The following is a 9,573-nucleotide window of genomic DNA, read 5'->3' on the forward strand; positions in this document are numbered from 1 at the left end:
AAAAAATAGTTTTGGCTTATTTTTTAAAGATTTTATTTATTTATTCATGAGAGACACCGAGAGAAAGGCAGAGACACAAGCTGAGGGAGAAGCAGGCTCCCTATAGGGAGCCTGAGGTGGGACCGATCCCAGGACCCCAGGATCACGATCTGAGCCACGACCTTATTTCTTTTCTTTCTTTCTTTTTTTCTGATTTATTTCTTAATATATATTTATTTTAGTTTTAAAACATGGATTTTTAAGTGGAAGTGCTTATACTTACATAAGATGATACATTAAATTCAGTTAAAGATAAGTTGCCACTTTCACTATTCTATCTTTACTTAGTTCTTCTATTTCCTCTACTCTCCTAGAATAGGTACACAAGCACACATGCACGTGCACACACACACACACACACACACTCCCTGCATTCATGTGGATGTGCAAATGTCAGGCAGTCTACAGCAATGACCCTGACGTTTTTTACTCATAAACTGATTATTTCAACAGATAATTAAAACCAAAGGGGGAACTTAGCCTCAATCTTTCAGTCACTTATGGTTGACCCCCCTTTTCTTCTTTTTCCCTCATGCAACCCAACTGTTTGCTTTAAAATGATCCTTCTAAGAATTATAGTTAATGAGGAAGTTTTAAGAAGCTAATCAAGATATTTTTAGAAAATAAAGAAGTTTGCTTTGTGTTTATTTTTTAATGTTTTTTTCTTTCAAAAATGAGAGTAAAAATCTCAAAGCTTGATGGAATTTGCCAAGAGTGGTGCCGAGATGTTATGTGATTATCCCTTCCCTCTCTATTTTAGATCACAGATACTGAAAGATTATTTTATGAGTTAAATACAAAATTTTCTTCTATAAAGAAAATTGGTTTTCTCTCTAATTTATTTGTTTTAATGCTCCTTTTTCTGCATTAACACATGTTGAATTACATATCAGAAAACAAATATTTTGATTTGGGGTCAATGGTATCTTTTTTTGCTGCATAAATTCTTAAGAATCTTCCACTGAACTCCTTTTAGCTATATATTGGCTGCCTGGAGGAGTAAGTTTTCTATTCAATTTGCTGACATTATTTTAAGTACTTAAGTTTTTTCTGGATTTAAACAAATGAATCTTGATTAGACTTGCACAGACACTGCTGGTATCCAATGTATATTTTTTCTCTTTTTCTCATTTATACGAGAAATATATATGACTGACAGCTAGACTGTGTTTCTTGCCGCATGTATCTAAATAGTGCCTATCATTTCTCCCTGCTAGAATGTGGCTAGAAGTGACACATGCATTTCCTATCTGAGGTCAGCGAGAGCATGTGGCCTTTCTCCATGCTCACTCTCTCTTTTCCCATCTATCAGCTAAGGAGAGAGAACTTTAAGGATATGAAAGAGGACAAAGCTACAGGCTACAAGGAGCCCGGGTTCCTAGATTACTATACGAAGCAGAGACCACCTCCCTGACTTGCTCATGACAGATGTCAGCAAAAAATAGATTTTTACTATTAAGCATTAAGATATGGAGAATTTTTTACAACAGGTAAGGAATTCAAGACAAGTATGAACCTACCTACCACTTAAATTAGATTCAGCACCATATAATATGCTGTGTTAAATTGAATATACTTAGCAAAATAGTCCTAAATATGTATTTTCCAAGTTTCAAACACTATCAGCAGCTCTTGTTCTGATATTAGTTTCTTCATCACACCAATTAGAGCTTTAATTTTGCTTTAAATTTCTTCCTGTAGTCTTTCCTTTATATTACAACTGCCATAGAACAAACCAAAGGCAAAGGAATTGGAACAAGGTATGCATTAAAAAACGAAAACAAAGGACTGATATTTAAAAACAAACAAACAGAAAGAGATTTCCATGAGATTTTCAAATCATGGATATGCCAAGAAGAGTGACCCTGTTGCTGACATTAACTTTTCCTCAAAATTGATTCACAAAGTTATTTTAATTGATTCACAAAGTTATTTTAATATATCAAACTATTATCGGTGTCTTGACATTTTTGAGAGTGGAATAAAGCCAAATTAACCTTTTATAAAGATTACATTATTGCGTCATATAGCTGGTTTCTAGAATTTTATGTGTTATAAACTTAGAATTAAAAATGATTTCTTAAAATAAAGTCTCCTTGAATCTTTTCTGGTGCTTTAGGCACTGACTATATAAAAATCAAACTTCTCCAGTTATCCCATCCCTCCCTAACTTTTCTAAACTGAATTTTAAAAACTATATGCAATCAGGTATATTCATATGCATTTTACATGTGACTTCCATATACCACTTATATCTTCAAATAAATTTTTAACTATCCAGAATCCAATACCTTGTATTCCCCACGGCACCTAACAAAATGTTAGACATATAATAAGCATGAAATCAACATATGCTTGTTCTTCTTGCAGAATAGACAAACTTTAAGAATTGATTCTCAAGGCATAGGATTGGCTACTGCGGTAAGTGGGTAAGCCTGGGAGTTTCTTTTCTACTATCTCTTCAGCAAAAAGTAGAATCGGCATGGTAGAGTGCTATTTGTAAAAAAGAAAATCAAGAGAAAAATTGGTCAATTTTGGCCAGTTCCCAGGGTACATATAGCCTAATGTGTGAAAGTATTTTACATGTGATATTGAAAATGGCATTGGAAGGATTTATTTTTCTAATTGTATATCTTTAACAATTTAAAATAATATGCGCTTTATTAATACAAAATCAAAATATTTTAAAAGCCCTATTTTTACATGAATAGTAAAGTCTAGACAAACATATGTGTATCAAGTTTCTAAAAATACTTTAAAATATACTTTTAATAATCTGTGTCTTTGTCTAAGTAGAAAAATAGCATTAGGAGGAGTCATGTCATTTTGTAGCCTCTCGACTGTCACTCTTTTAGTCTTCATCATTGTCTTCTTGTTCAATCTATAATATCCTCAAATTCAAAAGAACACTAAACCATGGAGAGTTTACACAAAAATATATTAACCATTTACTAGATTTTTACTAAGAGTAGATTAATATTACTATCTTAAGGGGAAGTTACTATATAATTTGTAATACAAGTTAACTGGTCCTCTTAATCTTAAGTTTTCCCTAACACATATAGAAGTCCTATTGATTTACACAATTATATAAATACAAGTAACCTGTGATTAAAATCTAATTAACATTGGAAACAACTTGCTAATTATAAAAACATGAGTTTATACACTATTTTTTTTATTTTTTAAATTTATTTTTTATTGGTGTTCAATTTACCAACATACAGAATAACCCCCAGTGCCCATCACCCATTCACCCCCACCCCCCTCCCTCCTCCCTTTCCACCACCCCAAGTTCGTTTCCCAGAGTTAGCAGTCTTTATGTTCTGTCTCCCTTTCTGATATTTCCCACACATTTCTTCTCCCTTCCCTTATATTCCCTTTCACTATTATTTATATTCCCCAAATGAATGAGACCATATAATGTTTGTCCTTCTCCAATTGACTTACTTCACTCAGCATAATACCCTCCAGTTCCATCCACGTCGAAGCAAATGGTGGATATTTGTCATTTCTAATAGCTGAGTAATATTCCATTGTATACATAGACCACATCTTCTTTATCCATTCATCTTTCGTTGGACACGAGGCTCCTTCCACAGTTTTGCTATTGCGGCCATTGCTGCTAGAAAAATCGGGGTGCAGGTGTCCCGGCGTTTCATTGCATTTGTATCTTTGGGGTAAATCCCCAACAGTGCAATTGCTGGGTCGTAGGGCAGGTCTATTTTTAACTCTTTGAGGAACCTCCACACAGTTTTCCAGAGTGGCTGCACCAGTTCACATTCCCACCAACAGTGTATGAGGGTTCCCTTTTCTCCAAATCCTCTCCAACATTTGTGGTTTCCTGCCTTGTTAATGTTCCCCATTCTTACTGGTGTGAGATGGTATCTCATTGTGGTTTTGATTTGTATTTCCCTGATGGCAAGTGATGCGGAGCATTTTCTCATGTGCATGTTGGCCATGTCTATGTCTTCCTCTGTGAGATTTATTCATGTCTTTTGCCCATTTCATGACTTGATTGTTTGTTTCTTTGGTGTTGAGTTTAATAAGTTCTTTATAGATCTTGGAAACTAGCCCTTTATCTGATATGTCATTTGCAAAAATCTTCTCCCATTCTGTAGGTTGTCTTTGAGTTTTGTTGACTGTATCCTTTGCTGTGCAAAAGCTTCTTATCTTGATGAAGTCCCAATAGTTCATTTTTGCTTTTGTTTCTTTTGCCTTCATGGATGTATCTTGCAAGAAGTTATGTGGCCAAGTTCAAAAAGGGTGTTGCCGGGCAGCCCTGGTGGCGCAGCGGTTTAGCGCCGCCTGCAGCCCAGGGTGTGATCCTGGAGACCCTGGATCGAGTCCCACGTCAGGCTCTCTGCATGGAGCCTGCTTCTCCCTCTGCCTGTGTCTCTGCCTCTCATTCTCTCTCTGTGTTTCTATGAATAAATAAATAAAATCTTAAAAAAAACAAAAACAAAAAGGGTGTGACCTGTGTTCTCCTCTAGGATTTTGATGGAATCTTGTCTCACATTTAGATCTTTCATCCATTTTGAGTTTATGTTTGTGTATGGTGCAAGAGAGTGGTCTAGTTTCATTCTTCTGCATGTGGATGTCCAATTTTCCCAGCACCATTTATTGAAGAAACTGTCTTTCTTCCAATGGATAGTCTTTCCTCCTTTATCGAATATTAGTTGACCATAAAGTTCAGGGTCCACTTCTGGGTTCTCTATTCTGTTCCATTGATCTATGTGTCTGTTTTTGTGCCAGGACCACACTGTCTTGATGACCACAGCTTTGTAGTACAACCTGAAATCTGGCATTGTGATGCCCCCAGATATGGTTTTCTTTTTTAAAATTCCCCTGGCTATTCGGGGTCTTTTCTGATTCCACAAATCTTAAAATAATTTGTTCTAACTCTCTGAAGAAAGTCCATGGTATTTTGATAGGGATTCCATTAAACGTGTAAATTGCCCTGGGTAACATTGACATTTTCACAATATTAGTTCTGCCAATCCATGAGCATAGACTATTTTACCATGTGTTTGTGTCTTCCTCAATTTCTTTCAGAAGTGTTCTATAGTTTTTAGGGTATAGATCCTTGACCTCTTGGGTTAGGTTTATTCCTAGGTATCTTATGCTTTTGGGTGCTATTGTAAATGGGATTGACTCCTTAATTTCTCTTTCTTCAGTCTCATTGTTAGTGTATAGAAATGCCACTGATTTCCGGGCATTGATTTTGTATCCTGCCACGCTATCAAATTGCTGTCTGAGTTCTAGCAATCTTGGGGCGGAGGCTTTTGGGTTTTCTATGTAGAGTATCATGTCATCGGTGAAGAGGGAGAGTTTGACTTCTTCTTTGCCAATTGGAATGCCTTTAATGTCTTTTTGTTGTCTGATTGCTGAGGCTAGGACTTCCAGTACTATGTTGAATAGCAGTGGTGAGAGTGGACATCCCTGTCTTATTCCTGATCTTAGGGGAAAGGCTCCCAGTGCTTCCCCATTGAGAATGATATTTGCTGTGGGCTTTTCATAGATGGCTTTTAAGATGTTGAGGAATGTTCCCTCTATCCCTACACTCTGAAGAGTTTTGATCAGAAATGGATGCTGTATTTTGTCAAATGCTTTCTCTGCATCTAATGAGAGGATCATATGGTTCTTGGTTTTTCTCTTGCTGATATGATGAATCACATTGATTGTTTTACGGGTGTTAAACCAGCCTTGTGTCCCAGGGATAAATCCTACTTGGTCATGGTGAATAATTTTCTTAATGTACTGTTGGATCCTATTGGCCAGTATCTTGTTGAGAATTTTTGCAACCATGTTCATCAGGGATATTGGTCTGTAATTCTCCTTTTTGGTGGGGTCTTTGTCTGGTTTTGGAATTAAGGTGATGCTGGCCTCATAGAACGAAGTTGGAAGTACTCCATCTCTTTCTATCTTTCCAAACAGCTTTAGGAGAATAGGTATGGTTTCTTCTTTAATCGTTTGATAGAATTCCCCTGGGAAGCCATCTGGCCCTGGACTCTTGTGTCTTGGGAGGTTTTTGATGACTGCTTCAATTTCCTCCCTGGTTATTGGCCTGTTCAGGCTTTCTATTTCTTCCTGTTCCAGTTTTGGTAGTTTGTGGCTTTCCAGGAATGCGTCCATTTCTTCTAGATTGCCTAATTTTTTGGCGTATAGCTGTTCATAATATGTTTTTAAAATCGTTTGTATTTCCTTGGTGTTGGTAGTGATCTCTCCTTTCTCATTCATGATTTTATTAATTTGAGTCTTCTCTCTCTTCTTTTTAATAAGGCTGGCTAATGGTTTATCTATCTTATTAATTCTTTCAAAGAACCAACTCCTGGTTCTGTTGATCTGGTTCCACAGTTCTTCTGGTCTCGATTTCGTTGAGTCCTGCTCGAATTTTAATTAACTCTTTTCTTCTACTGGGTGTAGGATCTATCTGCTGTTTTTTCTCTAGCTCCTTTATGTGTAAGGTTAGCTTTTGTATTTGAGTTCTTTCCAGTTTTTGAATGGATGCTTGTATTGCGATGTATTTCCCCCTTAGGACTGCTTTTGCTGCATCCCAAAGATTTTGAACGGTTGTGTCTTCATTCTCATTAGTTTCCATGAATCTTTTTAATTCTTCCTTAATTTCCTGGTTGACCCTTTCATATTTTAGCAGGATGGTCCTTAACCTCCACGTGTTTGAGGTCCTTCCAAACTTCTTGTTGTGATTTAGTTCTAATTTCAAGGCATTATGGTCTGAGAATATGCAGGGGACGATCCCAATCTTTTGGTATCGGTTCAGACCCGATTTCTGACCCAGTATGTGGTCTATTCTGGAGAAAGTTCCATGTGCACTTGAGAAGAATGTGTATTCAGTTGAGTTTGGATGTAAAGTTCTATAGATATCTGTGAAATCCATCTGGTCCAGTGTATCATTTAAAGCTCTCGTTTCTTTGGAGATGTTTGCTTTGAAGACCTATCGAGTATAGAAAGAGCTAGATTGAAGTCACCAAGTGTAAGTGTATTATTATATAAGTATTTCTTCACTTTGGTTATTAATTGATTTATATATTTGGCAGCTCCCACATTCGGGGCATATATATTGAGGATTGTTAAGTCCTCTTGTTGAATAGATCCTTTAAGTATGATATAGTGTCCCTCTTCATCTCTCACTACAGTCTTTGGGGTAAATTTTAGTTTATCTGATATAAGGATGGCTACCCCTGCTTTCTTTTGAGGACCATTTGAATGGTAAATGGTTCTCCAACCTTTTATTTTCAGGCTGTAGGTGTCCTTCTGTCTAAAATGAGTCTCTTGTAGACAGCAAATAGATGGGTCCTGCTTTTTTATCCAGTCTGAAACCCTGCGCCTTTTGATGGGGTCATTAAGCCCATTCACGTTCAGGGTTACTATTGAGAGATACGAGTTTAGTGTCATCATGATATCTATTCAGTCCTTGTTTTTGTGGAATGTTCCACTGAACTTCTTCTTAAAGGGGAATTTTAAGAGTCCCCCTTAAAATTTCTTGCAGAGCTGGTTTGGAGGTCACATATTCTTTCAGTTCCTGCCTGTCTTGGAAGCTCTTTATCTCTCCTTCCAGTTTGAATGAGAGCCTTGCTGGATAAAGTATTCTTGGTTGCCTGTGCTTCTCATTTAGGACCCTGAATATATCCTGCCAGCCCTTTCTGGCCTGCCAGGTCTCTGTGCAGAGGTCTGCTGTTACCATAATACTCCTCCCCATAAAAGTCAGGGATTTCTTGTCTCTTGCTGCTTTAAGGATCTTCTCTTTATCTTTGGAATTTGCAAGCTTAACTACTAGATGTCGAGGTGTTGAACGGTTTTTATTGATTTTAGGGGGGGATCTCTCTATTTCCTGGATCTGAATGCCTGTTTCCCTTCCCAGATTAGGAAAGTTTTCAGCTAGGATTTGTTCAAATACATATTCTGGCCCTCTGGCCCTTTTGGCGCCCTCGGGAACCCCAATTATACGTAGGTTTTTCTTCCTCAGGCTGTCATTTATTTCCCTTAATCTATCCTCATGGTCTTTTAATTGTTTGTCTCTTTTTTCCTCAGTTTCCCTCTTTGCCATCAACTTGTCTTCTATGTCACTCACTCGTTCTTCCACCTCGTTAACCCTCGTCGTTAGGACTTCTAGTTTGGATTGCATCTCATTCAATTGATTTTTAATTTCTGCCTGATTGGATCTAAATTCTGCAGTCATGAAGTCTCTTGAGTCCTTTACGCTTTTTTTCTAGAGCCACCAGTAGCTGTATAATAGTGCTTCTGAATTGGCTTTCTGACATTGAATTGTAATCCAGATTTTGTAACTCTGTGGGAGAGAGGACTGTTTCTGATTCTTTCTTTTGAGGTGAGGTTTTCCTTCTAGTCATTTTGTTCAGTGCAGAGTGGCCAAAAACAAGTTGTATTGGGAAAAGGAGAAAAAGAGAGGAGAGAAAGAAGGAAAGAAAAAGAGAAAAAGAAAAAAGGAAGAAAAAAAGGAAAAAAGAGAAAGAGAAAGAAAAAGAAGGAATGGGAAAAAAAGGGTGGGGGAAGCAATCAGAAATCAAAAAAACAAACAAACAAACAAACAAACAAAAAAACAACCCACGGGGGAGTATCTTCTGATTCTGTGTACTTTAAGTGCCTTGACTTGCCCTGGAACTTGTCCGTCCAGCTGGTCTTCTGGGGGAGGGGCCTGTTGTGCTTATTTTCAGGTGTCAGCACTTGGGGGAGTTGCTCAGCCCCCTGCCTGGTGCAGGGCTCAGGGGGGGTTGTTTACCCCGTGAGGCCCCAGGAGGAACAACCGCAGTGGCGGGGCCAGCTCTGGAGCCCTGGATTCAGCCCCCGCAGTAGCTCCGGAGCTCTCCGTCTGCAGGGCCTGGAGGCTCCGGGCGGGGCCGCTGATCTGCTCAGCTGGGGCAGGAGCGTCCTCGCTGTCCTGGGCCCTCCCGGCCTCTGCCTGCCCCGGGGGAGGCCGGATCCTGGGCTGTGTCCCGGCGCCCTGTGCTCCAGAGCCTGCGCTGTTGGATCCCGGCTCCCGGCCGTGCAGCCCCCTCTGCGGAGCTGCCCCGAGCCCCCCGCCCGAGCTGCTCCCGCCCCGCAGCCCCCTCCACGGAGCTGCCCCGGAGCCCCTCCGAGCTGCTCCCGGGGCCGCGCAGCCCCCTCCGCGAAGCCGCCCCCGAGCCCTCCGAGCTGCTCCCGCCCCGCAGCCCCCTCCGCGGAGCCGCCCCCGAGCCCCCCGAGCTGCTCCGGGTCCCCCGTGCGCGCTGCAGCCCTTAGGGAGCTCGGCGCACTCCCCCGGGGCGCAGGTGTCTGTTAGTGTCCCCGGGAGCCCGAGGGCATCCCCGCCCTCCTGGGTCCTGCTCCACCTCCCTGCGGGCCTCTTTCCGCCCGGGAAGGTCGGTGCAGCTCCTGCTCCTCCGGGACGGGGCTCTCCTGTCCTGGGGTCACTCGCCCCGGCCTCAGCCCGGCTCCTCGCGGGTCCCTCCCCCTCGGAGGCCTTTTGTTCCTTTATTTCTTTTTCCCCGTCTTCCTACCTTGATAGAAGCGCGAACT

The sequence above is a fragment of the Canis lupus genome, chromosome 19 (genome assembly GCF_011100685.1).
Source record: "Canis lupus familiaris isolate Mischka breed German Shepherd chromosome 19, alternate assembly UU_Cfam_GSD_1.0, whole genome shotgun sequence".
NCBI classification, from domain to species: Eukaryota; Metazoa; Chordata; class Mammalia; order Carnivora; family Canidae; genus Canis; species Canis lupus.